The sequence below is a fragment of the Pantherophis guttatus genome, chromosome 4 (assembly GCF_059756535.1).
Source record: "Pantherophis guttatus breed Tessera chromosome 4, ASM5975653v1, whole genome shotgun sequence".
In the NCBI taxonomy this organism is placed as follows: domain Eukaryota; kingdom Metazoa; phylum Chordata; class Lepidosauria; order Squamata; family Colubridae; genus Pantherophis; species Pantherophis guttatus.
The window spans coordinates 159261552-159280946 of NC_142066.1; the positions used below are offsets into that span (position 1 = coordinate 159261552).

General features: G+C 42.5%; 1 pseudogene; it reads left to right on the forward strand.

Moving 5' to 3' along the window:
- The window catches only part of LOC148114429 (stonustoxin subunit beta-like), a 42486-nt pseudogene extending 27063 nt beyond the window's left edge, over nt 1-15423 (forward strand).
- Nucleotides 15424-19395: the final 3972 nt, after the last annotated feature.

A 19395-nucleotide genomic window follows, 5' to 3' on the forward strand; every position in this document is an offset into this window, starting at 1 on the left:
GGAGTTTATGATGGGAACAGAGTCCAGAGATTGTAATCTCCTTTCAAGCAATTAGCATATCTTGCTGCATCGCATCAGCTCTTTCGGTTCTCCTATCCTAAAAAGGGTCCCTGAAATGGAGACCATGTTTTCTCTCCATCCTTTAAGGTCTCCTTCAGTGTCTGCTCCAGCCTGGAAGGCTGAGGGAGAGGAGGGGGGAAGGGGAGGGTCTTCCTCAAAGCAGGAGACCCCTGGGAAGCCCCTCACTTGTCCTATTCTTGGTGCCTAGTGGGGGGGGGAACAGCTGCAGCCCACTTCCTCCAATGGCTGGACCACCACTCTGCTCGTCCATCCTGGGTTCAAGGCTCAGCCTGGGAATCTTAAGGAAAGCCTCGACTTCTGCTTTCTCTTCAGTGCATTCAGAAAATTAAAGAGAAAGGACCAGGAAAGAAAACCTTTCACCCTCCTTTCCCTATTTTTCTTCTCAGGCCTCTCTCTGTACTTTTCCCTCAGGCTAATTTATTTACCTTTGCAAGCCGATGAGACTTTGGGGCAACAAAATCTTATCGCTTCAAGCCTGCCATCAGTTTGGAAATGCTTTTCATGCCAAGACTGGAAGCTTCTGGGGGCTGTGATCTCACATGATCTGCACTACAGTACTTTAGGCTTCGGATCTCTGCGAACCGAGACCTGCACGAGATCCGAGGCAAAAGGCTTTGCAAACAGAGAGGACTTCCCGTGGATCTCTTGCAGGCCTCAGTTCTCTGCGTATTGTAGTGCCAGATCACACAAGATCATTAGCACGGGCGCTACTGACCTCGCATGACCTCACACAACTTTAACCCTCTGTTGTCTGCGAACTGACGGCTCACTAGATGGTCACAAAGCAAGTGAGTCTCCACCGACCCAGTCCCTCTGGAGACCTGGCCAATGGGGGGTGGGGGAGGGATAGGCGGGACAAATGTTGCAGTGCCTCTGCAATCCTGTTCGTAAGTGTGAACGACAGCCGTGGTGTTGCAACGTTCCTAACTTTGGGACTGCGTTGTAAGTACTTCTGGGGGGGAGTTATGTCATAACTTTGAATGTCCGTGAAGTGAACTGCCGTAACTCGAGAATTACCTGTACTGTGGCCGCGCGAGGAGAGCATTTTTGGGGGCCTTTTTTTCTGTCAATCACATGATTTCCAGGTAGTGCAGGCGCCCGAGAGCCCCTCCGCTTTCCCTTTCCTGCTCTTTGGACGTGTTCACTTTCTCAGTCCGTGGGGTTGGGAGGGAGAGGGGAGGTGGAGGTGTGGGGAGGCCGTGAGTCTAATTATGGTCGCAGATGGGGTGGCCCACAGATAGGGGACTGACTGGGGCCCCCGGGGAGAACAAGCAGAGCAGAAGAGTTCCTGATTGATAGAATGGGGGAATCTCAGAACTGAAAGGGTCTCTTGAGGCTGTTGTGGAATGATGAGACCAAACAACATTCCTAGGTCAGCCAGAGACAGTTTTATTGCGCAAGGTTCAGAGCCAGTTTTGTACATGAAGCTTTGAACAACTTATGATTCTGAGACCACAGTTTTATACATTTTCAAACAAAGGATTCTGTTAACTCAGCAGTTTATATGGTCATATACATTTGTTATATTTAATTGACACTTCCTAATTACTAAAGTTTTATATTATCCTTGCCAAACAATCATAATTCTTCTGTAAATTACTGGAGCATAGATTCAAATTATCTTCTGTTGATAAACAACTTCTAGCTCATGTGGATCCCCTTGACCTAACCAACCTTTAAGCTGTATGTCATTAGAAGGTTCCTTTCTTCTGACAATTTAGAGGCCTCCTAGAGGAACCAAAAGGATTTTGGCTGACTTTGTACTTTTTCCAACCAGATGCATTTCTTGCTTTTAGAATAGAGTGAACAGAAAGTTATCCAGTGGTCATCTATCAGATCCCGCTTCATCTACATTAAGGCCATCTAGTCCAGCCCCTGCTCAGAGCCAGTATCCATCTAGGGCAGTGATGGCGAACCTTTTTCAGACTGAGTGCCCAAACTGCAACCCAAAATCCACATATTTATCTCGGAGTGCCAACATGGCAATTTACCGTATTTCTCAGTGTATAAGATGCATCCCCCCCCCCAAAAGAGGTTGGAAATGTTGGTGCATCTTATACACCGAATACAGCCATTTTGGCCTCCCAAAGCCCTGCCCCATGTGTCCTGTTTTTGCAAAAAACGGGCTCGTTTTTTGCAAAAACAGGGTGCACAGAGTCTTTGGGAGGCCTGCAGACTGCTCCTGGAGGCTGGGGAGGGTAAACCTTTTTTTTTTTTTCTTCTTTGAAGATTCTTCGAAATCTTGGTGCGTCTTATACACCAGTACGTCTTATAGTCTGAAAAATATGGTAACCTGAATACTGAGGTTTTAGTTTAGAAAAAAAACAACTCATACGTGATTAACGTCTTTTCTCTGGGGAAAAAAAACCCTCACAGTAACAGTGCTTTCAATGATACAAACAACTTTTTATTGAAATGTAAAACTTTGCATTTGGCATGCTTTTTATTAATGTGACTTTTGCTGTTGTATGCCTGCTGATAATTTTTCTAACTTTGGCTCATAGTTTGCAAGTTTGAGAGCAATACATGCAGCACTCCGTTCATCTGTAAGTCTGTTTCTGGTGTCAGATTTGATGTAATCCAAAGCTGAAAACAGCTGCTCACAAGCATAAGATGATCCAAACAAAGTAAGGAAAGCAATCCCAAGTGCTTTCATTGACTTAAACTTATTTGGCAGAGAATTCCACACTTTAAGGATTTCATTTTCAGAAATAAAGGGAACTGTGTCAGAACGAACTGTGCTGCCCTTTCTTTCCATCTTCTCAAGTGTTTCATGCAGGTCACAGAATTTATTTTTCCACATGGAGCTTTCTTGAAATTCCACTGGCTCCATTTCCAGATTTCCTAAATTTAACCAGTGTAAGCAGGAAAGATCAAGTTTTGCAAATTTCGCTTTATCTGGAGAAGTAAGAAAACGCAGGGCTGTCTCCATCGGGGGTGGGTTCTAATTTTTTTTACCATCGGTTCTGTGGGCGTGGCTTATTTTGTGGGCGTGGCTTGATGGTCATGTGACAATTATTTATGATTTAGCAGAGGTTCTGGTCTACCAGGCTTTTAACTGCTTGCAGAGCTGTACCTATCTACCCATTTATTTTTGCAGGCACTGATCTACTCATGTATTTTTGCAGGCACCGGTCTACTCATCTGTTTTCTTTTACCACTGATCAACTGTAGGGCGACCCTTTGAAGTCCCATGGCAAGAGTTTAAACAGTTTTTCCGCTCTAGCCAATCAGCTGGGACTCAGGAGGCAGAAATAGATTGGGGGTGGGGCCAAATAAAAGGTAAGAATAATGCGGGGGGCGGGGGCGCAGAACCGGTTCAGTGACATCATATCATCACTGCCACCATCGGCGGAACCGGGCGGAACCAGGAGGAACCCACCACTGGTCTCCATCTTATGGAACTGCAAAAACCTGTTACTAAAATTCACCTTTGCAGCTGCTACAATGCTAGAATATCCCTTGTAGATTTTCCGATGGCTTGTAGGATTGTCTGCAAATACTGTAGAATTTTATAAATCCATTTTTAGCTTTGGAAAATATTTCAGCTGCTGACTTTCAATGTCACTTTCAAAAATCTCCAGTTTTCTCTCAAATGTTTTGATATCATCAAACATCATTTCTGCTGTTTTCCCAAAACCTTGTAGTTGTTTGTTCAGTACATTGAAGTGTACTGTAAAATCTGTAAAAAAAGCATGAGGTTGGTAACCTAGGCCATATCAGGGAGCTGTGGATATTCCTGCCCTTTTTCATTCATAAACAGCCTAATTTCATCCAAGCAGCCTACAAATCTCTCCGGGACTCATCCTCTGCTCAGCCACCAGACATTATTGTACGTAAGTAAACAATTATACTGTGCCTGAACCTCTTCAAGAAGTGTTTGAAACTGTCGAGAATTCAGAGCACGAGCCATGATGAAATTCACCATTTTTGTGACATCTTTGAGGACATCTTCAAATTTTTTGCTGCTTTCCTTGGCACAAAGAGCTTCTTGATGTATGATACAATGGAACTGAATGACTTTATGCTTTGTTTCTTTAACAAACAACTGTATGAAACCAGATGTTGCCCCCCACCATAGAAGGTGCCCCATCACTAGTAATTGAAACCACTTTTTCTGGTCTTATGTCTTGTGATGAAAAAGCCTCCATCACAGCACTGTAGATATCCATCCCTCGTGTTCTTTCAGGCAAAGACACCAGTTTCACCAGCTCTTCTCTCATGATGTCACCAGCAGCATAACGCAAAATTACCGCTAGCCTTGCATGATTATTTACATCTGTGCTTTCATCCAAGCACATGGAGTAACAGGCTGCCTTTTGTAGGTCAGTGCAGTGCTGGGTTGCTTCCGGTTCGCACTGGTTCTCAAGAACCGGTGGTAAAAAAATTTAGTAGTTCGGAGAACCGGTAATAAGATTGGCTGGCCACGCCCCCGAACTGGTCCCCGGCCCAGTTGCCGCTTGCTTACCCCGCCCACTTCATCAGAGTCTTTATTTTTTCTTTTAAAAGCATTTTTCTACAACCTCTTCGGCTGAAAAAATGCTTTTAAAAGTTTTTTAAAAAAGCCTCTGATGATGACACGGCTCAGCTGGGATCGTCAGAGGCTTCAGAAAGCATTTTTTCTGGGTTGTAGGAAAAAAAACCCTTTAAAAGCCTCTGGCGATCCCAGCAGATTTGCCTGATCATCAGAGGCTTCTAAAAGGATTTTTTTTCTGCAATCTCTTAAGGTTGTAGAAAAAATGCTTTTAAAAGTAAACATAAAAAAAAAAAAAGTTGGCCATGCCCACCCAGTCACATTACCCCCCCCAAGCCACGCCCACAAAATAAGCCACACCCACAGAACTGGTAGTAAAAAAAATTAGAACCCACCCCTGGGTCAGTGGTGAGCTGCTGACCAACATCACTTGCCATGCACTGGACTCGATCTTTAACAGTATTTCTACAAAGTGGCACCTCAGTTCCTTTTGAACTTGCTGACCACCAGAAAGTGGGAGAAAGCAATTTCACAGAGGAGGGGATGGAGAGGGCTGTGGGATGAATTCACACCCACTCCCAGACCCCCTTGGGATCAACCAGGACACCTGCAGCCCTCCCCTGCCGCCTCAGGCATTGGAGCATGTGGGGTGGGGGGATGCTTTTCAAGGAGCCACAAAGAGGGCTGAGAGCTGGTTTCTGTCCCACAAGTAAGATTTGGTCCAGAACCAACCCCAACATGAAGGTCTTTTATTTGTTCCTTGTACTCCTTGTCTTTGCATTTTTACCAGGTAAGAAACTAAATTTCTGATGATGTAAAAATAGCTCACAACTCACCTTTCTAGACAGCTTTTATCATGTCTAAAAGCAAGATACTCTTCTCCATCTTTTCTCTGGAGGACCATTTAATCCAGAGCCTTTTAATTCCAGAACTCCAAGTTTAAAGAATGGAATTAAAGCTCCATTTTTTTAAGCTAAAACTTAATTCACACCTGTTAGTTTTGCTTTCAACAAATAGCTTTGAATAGTGTGAATGATTGACAGTGGGATCCTCCAAAGGTCTGAAAAATATGCCATTGATTTTTCTTTGGCATTTAAACTAGCTAACCAATGTAAAAAAAAAAAATGCATCAAGGAAGGACTGCAAAGCCAATTCGTACTGAACTGTATTGATATTTTTTTGTTGTTATTTGAATAAAAGGAAAATAAATCAAATAGTGGTACCTAGTGTGGAAAAAGAGATGAAATAATGGGTCATTCTCAACACTTGAATTCTCTACACTTAAAATATCTAGAAATTATTATGGTTAAGTGAGTTTTGCCACCAGCTGCTGCCTGTGTGCAGTGCCGGTAACTGCATGCAAGTAGAGAAGAAGCGGGAAGTACTTTTCGCGCCCCGAGCTCATTCGCTGGAGGAAAGAGCGAGCGCTCGGAAGAGCAGGCTCTCTTTGGGTGGGCAATCATTTGGGTTGCGTAGTTCAATAGGGAGGCTACCGAAGGGAGACCCGTTTGGAGGGATCTGGGTGGGGCGTGTCCTTCCTAATTCGGCTGTGGTTTTTTTCCTTTCCAGACCACTTCAAAGCAAGCAGTGCACAAACTTCAGCAGTTCTTGCGTTGCTGCCTGCACCGCTTGCTTGGAGCTGGTCTGGAAAGGAAAAACCACAGCCAAATAAGGCAGGATACGCCCCACCCAGATCCCTCCAAACGAGTCTCCATATGGTAGTCTCCCCACTGAAAGGCTTTCCTACTTCTCATCTGCACCGGTTCTGCACCCCCCAACCCCAAGACCAATGAGACGCTGCTGGGTGCAGGTACACTTCCCATGGCAAGTACAAGTGATCTCCTCAGTCCCTGGACTGAGCCCCAGTTGAGTCACAGCAGCACATCGGAATTTGCCTTCAATGTCTAAGGCAGGGGTCAGCAACCTGCGGCTCTGGAGCCACATGTGGCTCTTTCACCCCTCTGCTGTGGCTCCCTGTTGCTGGTCAGCTCCACAATTGATAGGGCTTTTGGTTAGGACAGGTAGAGGAAAAAGGATGCCGTGCTAGGAGGAGACTCTATGGTGGGGGAACTGGACTTCCCATTGGCAGAAGAAAAAGGATGCCACGCTAGGAGGACACTCTATGGTGGGGGAACCGGACTTCCAGTTGGCTCCAGAATTGAACCAGGGGCTTCCGGTTAGGACCTTTGTGGCTCTTTGACTGTTTAAGGTTGCCGACCCCTGGTCTACAAGAACCTCTTCTAGGGTGAACTGATTCTTAGGATGTTCTGTATGGATACTTGTCCACGTCTTATTTCCTGCAATCTGATATTCCACCTGGTATCTGGAGACCAAAGTTGTCCCATCGGCCACAGGATTAATATTAATTTGGAAATTATTTGGTTGGACTGACTCACTCTCACCAGTGTTAGGACTTCTAAGAGCAGCTTCCACCTCCGGACTGTCAAGGTTCCAACTAACAAACCCAAGCAAATCAGAACTCCAAGGCTTGAGTCTTCCTCAAAGAACTTCTTTATTGGATACACCATATTGGTACAGCAAAATGTAAAACCAGCCTTTTTTTTTTTGGTAATTTTTTTATCTTAATATTGTTACAATTGAAAATACCTAACTTGTTCTCTGTAAATATGTGTATTTGTATATATGTCATTATGTGATGTCATTGTGTCCCTTGCCATTGGTTACTACTTACCATTTGCCCCGCCTCCTCTGTATATAAGCCTTTGCTCCTGTCAGAACTCTAGCTGTCCAAAAGTGTTCCTGAGGAAGATAAGAAATAAATACTTTTGATACAAGATAAGAAATAAATACTTTTGATACTTTCAGTCTCTTATATTGGGCCTGACCAGAATAATCAAACTAGCAACAAATTGGTAGCAAGAGGATGGTTTGGTAGGCCCAACCAAACATAAAGATGCAAGAATCACAAAAAGACAAAAGAAGACCTGCCACCAGATACATAACAAAAAGAATGGCAGCTCAACTGACTCCTGACAAAAATACACCAATTGAAAACATGAAGAAACAAACGCAATTACAAGAAAATGAACTGCTAACACAATACAAACAACCACTAGCTGAAGCAGAAGAAACTTTCTCAACCCCAAACAAAGAAGGTGAAGTAAAAAGAAAAATACTAGAATTAATAGAAACAACTACAGTTGAATCAAATCTGCTTGTGAAAATCCGCAGCATGATAAACGACCACGGAACAGCAGCAGATAGCGAAAATAACAAACAAGAAAAATCCGAGGTAAGAAACTCAACCCCTGACTTTAAAAACGACACTGAAGATGGCGATAGCTTCCCGCCTTTTTCATGGCAGCCATCTTACCCACCTAATACTCCCAAAATGGCCGACCAATCACTAAAAGAATCCCAAACCTCAAACTGCAAAGCGGGAAACAAAACCTACCAAGAAGATGCCTACCTGAGTTCAGAAATAAATAAAAAACAACTATTTAAACAATACAACGCTCAACCTACTGAACTAGAAATAGATAATGCTATACAGGTGCTGACTGCAGCATTCGGGACTAAACTAAAAATACCAAACAAACAACCAGAAAATGAAAAAGAAAATTCTAAACTATCACCTACCAAAAGACAAAAAGAAATAAACTGTCTAAAGGGAGACCTAGCCACCCAAGAAAAGATGCACTGGCAATCATACTTACCTACCGAAGAACAACTTGCTGAGCGACCCGGCTTCATCACCAATGGCAGCCCACCTCGAGCTCCGCTTCCTGACCGCTTCGAAGAAAATGGCCGACAAGTCTCCGGTGGCTTCTTCTTCGATCGCCGCGACTTCGGAGACTTCCCGACGAGCAGGACAGCATCCCGGGCATTCTTCAGTCACCAGAGGCCCTCCGGTAACAAAGCCGAAGAACAGAAGGCCGACTGGGACTTCATCCCGGGAGCTGCAAGCACAGGATCCTCCCTCGTCGACTGCTGGAGAAGAATGAGGACTGAGCATGCGCAGAACGAACCTGCAGAGAAAAAAGAAGAAGACGTAAATACAAGTCAGCGCAGATCCAACTAGAACATAGAGATAAGTAAATACAGACATGCATCTACCATACCCAAGCCTTATTGCGAGTATGCTAAGGTCTTAAACCATGGACAGCTCCTGAACATAAATAACACTTCACAACACTCAGGAACACTATCTTCAGACTTTATAAAGTTAAAATTAGATGGGAGCAACTTAATGGAATGGAGCCAGTGTTTACAAATTACATATTTGAAAGAAAATGTTTTATTTTTTATTGATAATCCACCTGACAAACCTTGGACTTATGAAATAGACTGCCTCCATCATAAAGCATATTATATATTAATTGCTTCTATTTCCCCAAGTATACTTCCCAGTATTGAACATAATCTAACTGTATCTGAAACATACCAAAAATTATTCAATTTGTTCTATAGCAAAAGTGTAGCCACCACCACTAAAATTTCTAGAGATTTCTATTCTGCCAGACTAAAACATGATACATCTATGAGTGAACATATCCTGAATCTGAACGCAATCAGGGCAGATCTTATCCAAAGGGGGGAAATTATTTCTGATAACACTATGAAAAGCATTATAATCAATTCATTAGATCACAGCTGGGATAACTATATTACTCTAATTAATAACTTAAGTATAGAACAAATTACCTTAGAAAACCTTACCAATAAACTTATTACTGAAGATAGGCTTAGAAAGGAACGATATGCACAACAAAGGGAAGGTAGAAATCAAAAAAGGACAGATTTTAGAGTCAGAGACAGATACCCACATGAATGTTCAATATGTGGATCTGAAAGACATCAAAAAAGAGACTGCCCCAAGAACACAGGATACAGTGACACATATCACCATAAAGATAGGAGAATACATTTCTTAGACAGAACTTCCCCTGACTACAGATATAAACGCAGGGAGTCACCACATTCTAGACAAAGACAAATGTACAGAAATAACCCTAGGGAAAATAAGAAAGGATCTCTATATGGAATAAGAAACAGTGATACTTTAACATCAGATTCACTCAACACTTGGCTCATCGATTCTGGGGCCACATGTCACACAACTCACAATAGAAAAATATTAAACAACTTCACTGAAAAGGAATATTACATTAAAGTAGCAAACCAAAATGAAGTCCTAGTAAGAGGAATAGGAGACACGCATATAAAGGGTATAGGAAAAATAGAGGGGGTGCTATTTGTACCCGAAATTCCAAGTAATATATTGGCAACTCTAAAATTAAGCATAGAGAATGAAGTAGAGACCACATTCAAAGGTGGAAAGGTATTTATGACTAAAAACAACAGAAACATTGGTAAACTATTCACAAATGATGGACTAACATATCTACTACCACAGAGTAACGAATTAATCTACGCAAACTATCAATTAAAAAACAAAGAGGCAAAGCCAGATAGTCATAATGAGGGTAATAATAATAATGCACCAACTACTGATACTAATATGTCTGAAAATTTACACAATGAAAAACCTATACACGACAACTGTAGCCATTTACTCCACAGAAAGCTAGGACACGCAAGTTTTCCTGTCATATGAAAGATGTTAGAATGTTCCGAAGATTTAAAAATAAAAAACTGTAAAAATTATTTGGAATGCTCCGTGTGCAATTCATCCAAACTTAAAAATAAACCTAAACCCAAGAAAGCCACTCGCACCACACACTCAATTTTTCAACTAGTTCATATGGATGTAGTAGGCCCAATGAAACCTTCAATTAAATATAGAAAAAGATACTTTCTAACCATAGTCGATGACTACAGTAGATTCGGTTTTGTATACACCCTTAATCACAAAAGTGAAGTTTTCAAAAAATTTAAGGAGTTCTTTAAAATGGTAGAAACCCAACACAATATTAAAATTAAACAAATAATGATCGACAGGGGGTCAGAATTCCTATCCAACGAATTTTCAAATTGGCTAAAATCACAAGGAATATTGCACTTTAAATCTTGTCCATTCTCCCCTTTTCAAAATGGAGTATCTGAAAGGAAGAACGGTTTGCTACAAACCATGGTTAAATGTGTGTTAGACGATGCTGGTTTAAGCCAATCATTCTGGGCTGAGGCCCTTACTTACTCCAATTATACTCTAAACTGCTTATGGTCAAGTACAATCAACAAAATTCCATATGAACTCATGTATGGGAGAAAACCAAAAATTGGACATTTACACGTATTTGGTGTAACTGCTGATGTATATGTCCCCACACAATTGAGGCGCAAAGGAGAGAAAGTATCCAAAAGACTAATATTTATGGCGTACGAATCAGGGACCAAGGGATATCACTTCATTGATAAAAATAACCATTTCATTGTATCCAGATCTGCCGTGTTTCATGAACACACGAAGTGGGAGGAAGCAATGAAAAAAGAGATGGATAGTTTGAAAGAACTAAATGTATACTCACCAATAGATCTACCCACAGAGAAGTCCCCCATTGGCACTAAATGGATCTATAAAATCAAAGAGCTAGAGGATGGTAAATTCCTATATAAAGCCAGGTTAGTGGCTCAAGGCTTTGCCCAAAGATTTCCAGATGACTATGAGGACACATACTCTCCAACCATTAGATCAGAAAGTGTGAAGACAGCATTGGTATTAGCTTCCATCTTAAATCTAGAAGTATATCAATTTGATGTACAGACTGCTTATCTACATGCTGATCTTGATACAGAAATTTATGTAAAAGCGCCCCCAGGGAAGGATACAAAAAAGGGAGAAATTTGGCTATTGAATAAGAGTCTTTATGGACTAAAACAGTCTGGCAAATGGTGGTATAAATGTTTATCAAAGATACTTAATGATATGGGTTTTATAGCTACTTCATCTGATTTATGTTTTTTCACAAAAAGAAATAATAATTCTATTGAATATGTTTTGATTTATGTTGATGACATATTATATTTTGGACGTGACAAGATTAAATGTGATGATTTTGCTGAACAATTGGGCAAACATTTCAACTTAAAAATATTAGGAAAGGTAAACAAATATTTAGGAGTCCAAATTGATAAAACGGATAAGGGTTTCAAATTGTCCCAGAAAGATAAAATTATAGAACTCATACAAAAGTGCAATATGATTAACTCTAAAATTTGTGAAACTCCCATGTCAACCGATTTTTATAGAAATGTGCACAATGAACACGAGCCATTCAAAGATAACACTTTATATCGATCAATTATTGGGTCCTTATTATATATATCTAATTGGACTAGACCTGATATTACCCTTGCTGTTAATTTGTTGTCAAAACATGTAAGCAATCCTAACTTATACCATTGGGAAGGAATTAAGAGAATTTTGAGATATCTGAAATCTAGCTTTAATGTATGTCTATACCTAGAACCATTCATTTCTGAAAAACCAACGTTGACCTGCTACGCTGATGCAGACTGGGCTGCTGATTCAAAAAGCTGAAAAAGCACTTCTGGATATGTTTTTCTTATAAATGGTTGTACGGTGCACTGGTACACTGGCAAACAAAACTTAATTGCCACCTCTACAGCAGAAGCCGAGTACATTTGCCTATCCAAAGCGGTCAATAATCTAACCTGGTTCGATGATTTGTTATCTAATATATGGGATGAACCTATTTATCCAATTATCATCAATGAGGATAATAAGGCAGCAATAGATATATCAGCTTCCGAAGCAATAAGCCAAAGATCTCGACATATCAATATCAAATACAAACATGTGAGGCAATTATCAAGTATAGGATTCATTAAAGCTGTTCATTGCGATACTAATGAACAAATTGCTGACATTCTCACTAAGCCATTAGCAACCAAACAACATGTATATTTGACTTCTAAACTCAATGTACATATATAATGTTAATAATCCACTATTGGTTAGGTATTTTAGAGGGGGATTTGTTACAATTGAAAATACCTAATTTGTTCTCTGTAAATATGTGTATTTGTATATATGTCATTATGTGATGTCATTGTGTCCCTTACCATTGGTTACTACTTACCATTTGCCCCGCCTCCTCTGTATATAAGCCTTTGCTCCTGTCAGAACTCTAGCTGTCCAAAAGTGTTCCTGAGGAAGATAAGAAATAAATACTTTTGATACAAGAAAGTCTTCAGTCTCTTATATTGGGCCTGACCAGAATAATCAAACTAGCAACAAATATATTTTCTATATTTCACTAATCTCCATTTTTATGCTATTTTTATTCTCCAACCATCCATAAAATACCCCCCATTGTCATATAATATTCAGTTTGTCCTTTCTCCTTTATAGCTAGCCTTGATGTATTCATTTCTGCACATTCTAATATTTTCCTGATCACATTCTCATCTGTAGGGATCTCTTCAATTTTTCAGTTTTGTGCGAATACAATTCTAGCTGCAGTTAATATATAGATAATTAAATATGCATTCCCCTTTTTATATTATTTTCTGGTAAAATCCCCAACAAGAATATTTCTGGCTTTAAATCAATATGCTGCTTTATTATTTTTCTCAGCCATGTATGTATTTTTGTCCAATATTTTTTTGATTTTGAGCATGTCCACCACATATGATAATATGACCCACGTATCTGGTGGCACTTCCAGCATTTAGCTAACTTATCTTTAAACATCTTTGCCAACCTTGCTGGTGCAAAATGCCATCTATAAAACATCTTATACAAATTGTCTTTATATGCAGTTGACATTGTTAATTTATAGCTCCTATCCCGCAGTTTCTGCCATTTATCCAACTCTATTGTATAACCTATACAATATTGTATACCCTATGCTATCATTGCTTCTTTCACTTGTTCATCTTCCAATTTAATGCCTAATAGGTAGCTATTAGTGTATATTTAATGCCTAATAGGTAGCTAATGCCTAATAGGTAGCCTAATAGGTTTTCTTTATCAATTTTTCTTCTGTTCCTGTTATTATCTTATCTAATTCTGTTAGTTCATTATAAAAACCATATAGTTTAACATCTTTTTCATATGTAGAATGGATCTAGATACTTGTGAATACCATGCCATATCAATCCCTTGATCGTTCAATTCTTGTTTAGTTCTGAATTCCCCCTTTCATTCAAAATATCTTTGTACATAACAATATTTTCCATGTTAATAACATTTGGATGAATCAGTGCTTCCATGGTTGAAAGCCGAACTGGAATCCTCAAATAATCACTCTAACAATAATGCATTCCTAATATAATGTCTTTGAAAGCAACCGTGTATTTTGTTTTTGCCATACCACAAGAAGGCCTGCCAGCCCAACTGCAAATCATGCCTCTCCAAAGTCAGTAGCCTTGTATTCCTCAATACAATCCATTCTTTCACCCATGTGAGTACCACAGCCTGATAGTACAATTCTCAATTCGGTAGCCAGAGCCTCCTCTATTTCTCGAATCCTGTAGCATTTTTAAGCTTATTCTTGCTTTTTTCCCTTGCCGGATATATCTTCATATTACTTTATTGAGTTCCTCAAAGTATGTTTTTTTCCAATTTTATTGGAATTGTTTGAAATAAGTATAATAGTCTCGGTAATATATTCATTTTATTATAGCTATTCTTCCTATCAATGATAATTGCAGATTTTTCTATTTCTCTATTTCTTCCCCAGCTGGTAAAGGTTTTCTTCCTCATCCATTAATTGGTGTATCAGTTTTTTTTTTCTTTCTCCTTTTTCAATTTGTATGCCAGCCATCTTCCTGGCTTATTTGCATTTTCAAAGAAATTTTGTTTAGCATTTTAAATTCTTTGTGCTAATTCTTCTTTACCTATTAAATTCAACTTATGTTTTATTAGTTGCATTTGTTTTTTTTAATTCTTTTTTTTTCTGGTTCCTTTTGTAGTTCTTTCTCTAGCATCCTATATTCTTCTTCTAATATCTTTTGGTCCATAAAACCAACTCTTAAACATTTTCCACAAATTCAGTAAAATAAAAATAGAGAATGATCCCCTCCCCAAGTGTCCCAGGTCACATTAACCAATTAGGTCAGTTGGCGGGCTCTCTTGTCACTCCCTCATCTGACACCAGAGCCAACGACTGCGAGAAAAGTCTGGGTTTAGTCTAGATCACTTGGCATAGAACCTTCCCGCTCTGCTGTGACAACTGAGGACCAGTATGGCTTCTGCCAGGTCTGGTTTGAAGTTCACACTGACATTTCTTGAGGACCTCCATGGTCAAGCTTAAGCTTTTCGTTTCCAACATCCTTAATGAGTCAAACAAATCCTTCAATCCCTACTTTTTTTTCCCCAAAACATGAGTTTTGAAACAAGTTATTGGCAAAAGATTAAAATTGATCAGGTCAGGGAGCTTGATGGGTGCTTTTAATTGTTCTGAGAAGCTGGAAGCAGGACGTCTGAAGTCACAGCCTACGTGGTGAACCATCAGAAGGGTTTCCGAATTCCCTATTCTCTCACAATCATTGACACTCCAGGATTTGGAGGCACAAGAGATGCAGAGCAAAACAAATTGGTTGAGAAGCAGCTCCTGGAGTTTTTCTCCACCCCAGGGGGCATTGATCACATGGATGCCATCTGCTTGGTGGCCCAGGCCTTCCTTGCCCATTCAACTCATGCCCAGAAATGCATCTTTGATTCCATGCTCTCCATGTTGGGAAAAGATGTGAAGGATAAGATCCAATTCCTGATCACCTTTGCGGATGGGGGGACCCCACCTGTCCTGGAGGCCCTCAAGGAGGCTGACCTGCCGGGTGCTCAGGACAAGTTAGGAATCCCTCAGCACTTCACGTTCAACCATTCAGCTCTCTTTGCTCCCCGAGAATACGGAGGAAGACCTAATGCTGCTTCTGAAATGTTCTGGAAAATGAGCTCTGAGAGCATGAAGGATTTGTAGGAAATTAGCACCCACCCCTTTCCTAGAAGAATGAAATATTTTAGGAAATATTAAAAAGGCAGAATATTATGTTTCCCTGGATGAGAAATGGAGAAGCATATTTTACAGACAAAGCAGCTTCCTGCCTCCCCCCCCACACACCTTTGTTAATGGGCCATAATCTGCAACACAATAGCAACAGAAACTAACACAATGGGACCCATCTAGGACAGAAACTCACCACATGGCACCTGGGAAGATTACATCAGCCAGCAAGACTAGCTAAGACCCCCACCCCCTGGGAGTCTGACAACCAATCAGGATACTCTCTCTTCACTATTCCCGGGTGTCCCTCATGTAATAATTCAAGTACATCATTCCTTAATGATTTTGGAATTATCACTCTGTCCCCCCACAATAAACACCCTCTCAACCCTGACAGTTCTGTTTGTCTCGACTTGAATGGTTGGAATTCAGAGTCTATGTTCGTCTCAGGCCATCCTTTCCAGACCCAGTTCAAAAACCCGCGTCAAGGTTCCATCTCTTGCCATTGCTCTCGCGATGTCTGCCGCCGAGATTTGTGTGTTCTCTATGGTCTCTATTAACAAAGTAGTGGTATTTATTTATTTATTTATTTATTTATTTATTTATTTATTTAATTTATATCCTGCCCTTCTCCCCGAAGGGACTCAGGGCGGTGAACAGCCGAGAATTAAAATAACATGCAATATAAAAGTTAAAATAATTAAGATGGTAACTGGTGCCGGGTCTTCCATTGGTTCCGGAAGTGGACATCTGCTGAGTGCATCAGCGTGGTCGATGGTCTTTCCCGATCTGTACTTTAGCTGGTAGTCATAGGCTGCGAGGAATTCCATCCACCTCAGCATTCTCAGTGATAGTACGGGTGGTGGTGGTGAGTCTGTCTCCTGTGATGATCCCCAGGAGCGGCTTGTGGTCCGTGATTAATCGAATTGTCTTCCGTATAAGTATTCATGAAATCTTTTGATGCCAGCCACGGCGGCCAAGGTTTCCTTGTCGAGCTGGCTGTAGTTCTGCTCGGGCTTGGATAGTGTTCGCGAGTAGAAAGCGATGGAGGCCTCTCTGCCATTCGGCATGCAATGGCTTAGCATGGCTCCATTGCCAAAGGGGGAGGCGTCACAAATCAGTCTTAATGGCAACTTTCTGCTATACTGCACTAGTATACTGTCCAAAGTTAATAGTTTTTTTACATGCACAGGTTGGTGCCTCTCTGATTGCCTTTAACTTTCCCGGGGTGGGTCTTATTCCTGAGCCATCGATTAGGTATCCCAAAAACTCCACTTGTCTTTCTGCCAGTTGGCACTTGTCCCTTTTCACCTTTCAACCCACCTCCTGAAATCTGGTTAGTACTGCTCTTACACGCTGTTGCAGTTGTTTCTGATTGCTGGCTGATATCAACACATCGTCAAAATAGGGAACGACTCCTTCGATCCATGAGACTTTGGAACAACCCTGGGGCTACGCTTACTCCAAACTGCAATCATTTGCATTTGCATTGGCATTTATTTATTTATTTATTTTATTTGGCTTATATGCTGCCCTATCTCCAATGGACTCAGGGCGGCTCACAATAATAAAATTCACAAAGCCATAATACAAATTAAAATCTGATTAAACCCACTAAAATTTAAACCCTTAAAACCCCATCAGTCCAGGTCGGGGAACTTGAATAACCAAGTTTTTAATTCACCGCAGAAGGTGCGAAGGTCAGGAGCCAACCGGAGCTCCAAGGGGAGTTGATTCCAGAGGGTGGGCACACCCACAGAGAAGGCTCTACCCCTGGGGGCCGCCAGCTGACACTATCTAGCTGATGGCACCCTGAGCAGGCCCTCTCTATGGGCGCGGACCGGGCGATGGGATGTCATTGCTGGCTGCAGGTGGTCCACCAAATATCCTGGGCCTAAGCCATGTAGGGCTTTATAGGTCATCACCAGCACCTTGAATCTCACCCGGAGGGCAACCGGCAACCAATGCAAGTCGTGCAGGAAGGGTGTAACATGGGAATATCGGGATTCTCCCATCACAACCCACGCGGCTGCATTTTGTACCAGTTGCAGCCTCTGAGTGGCCCTCAAGGGCAGCCCCATGTAGAGAGTGTTACAGTAGTCAATACGTGAGGTGACTAATGCATGAGTGTAGGGCATAACAGTCCAAGTAGGGATGCAACTGGCGCACCAGATGGATCTGGGCGAATGCCCCCCTGGTCATGGTCGTTATATGATCTTCTAGACTCAACAGTGAGTCCAGGAGGACACCCAAGTTGCGTGCCCTATCTATAGGGGGTAAAACTTCACCCCCTATAGCCAACGATGGAACCTCTCCTATGAACTGAGATGCCGGTACCCACAGCCACTCGGTCTTGGCAGGGTTGAGTCGAAGTCTGTTTCTACCCATCCAGACCCGTACCGCTTCCAGACACCGGGCCATCATGTCAAGGGCATCACTGGACTGGTTCAGGGTGGATATAAAGAGCTGAGTATCATCAGCGTATTGATGATACCTCACCCCGAAACCACAGATGATCTCCCCCAGCGGTTTCGTATAGATGTTGAACAGAAGGGGCAAGAGAACCGACCCCTGGGGCACCCCACAAATGAGGGGCCTCAAGGTCGATCTCTGCCCCCCTGCCAATACCCCTTGCGTTCGACCTGAGAGGTAGGAGGAGAACCGCCATAAAACGGTGCCTCCCACTCCCAGCCCCTCTAGGCGACGCAGCAAGATCCCGTGGTCGACGGTATCGAAAGCCGCCAAAAGATCCAATAGGACCAAAACAGAGGAATAACTTCTGTCCTGAGCCCTCCAGAGATCATCCACCAGCGCAACCAATGCCGTCTCCGTGCTGTACCTGGGCCTGAAACTCGATTGGTACGGGTCAAGGTAATCCGCTTCATCCAGGGCCAGCGGGAGCTGACGCGCCACTACACTCTCAACAACCTTTGCTAAAAAGCGGAGGTTGAAGACTGGACGAAAATGACATAAAACAGCTGGATCCAAGGCCAGCTTCTTGAGAAGGGGCCTCACCACCACCTCCTTCAGGGCAGTCGGGAAGTTTCCCTCCCTCAAGGAAGCCATTTATCACCACCTGGATCCAGCTGCATGTCACCTCCTGGGGAGAAGGCACCGGGTTCCAGATTCACAGGAAAGAACCGCAGAGGGGTTGAATGTAAACACTAGACCATGGTGTAAGCGGGCAGAGCTTTTGGCACTGGGCTGCTTTACCTGGGCTCCTCAGAGGCATCTTTCATGTGCAGCAGCAGGTGGGGTGGCAAAGCACCTCCGAGGCTTACTTGGCTTCAGCCCAGGCCTTTCTTTTATGGAAGACTGCCGGTGGAAATAAGGAGGAAGGTGCCCAGGCTCCAACCATCCAAGTGGAGGGTGTGTTGCTCCTGGGAGTCCAGTCGTCCAGAAAACAGTGAGGAAGAGGAAGGAAGAGCCGACCAGCCATCTAACCACCATCCCACCACATGACCTGCCTGCTGGGAGGAGACTTCATAAGGGACCGGCTGGAAGGAGAAGACAGCAGAGTCCAGCTGGCCGAAGCAACTGGAGCTGCCTGAGCAAGGGAGCAGGGTGGACGGGCAGCCATAAGGACGGACTGTGGCAGGAGAAGGCTCTTGGATGGGTGGAAAAGAGGGCCAGGGGAGCCCAGACTCCAGCGACCCTTTTGGCTGGAAAAGGCTGGAAGTAGAGGCTGGACCGAACATGAGAAAGTCGACTGGAGATGCCTACAAGATGGACAGAGCTTCAGTGGCTCCCCTGTGGCACCCCCTCAACTTTTGATGAAATCCTGCAGACGCTCCTGATTTCTGACAGCATCATCGGAGTCTGGCAATCTCAGTTGTCTTGGAGAGTCCGAGGTCCACCTCTGGATCCCTCCTCTTAGACCAAACCTAACCATGGGGTGGGGAGTGGGGAGGGTCTCTAACCTTAACAAGAGAAGATAGAGGAGGGCAG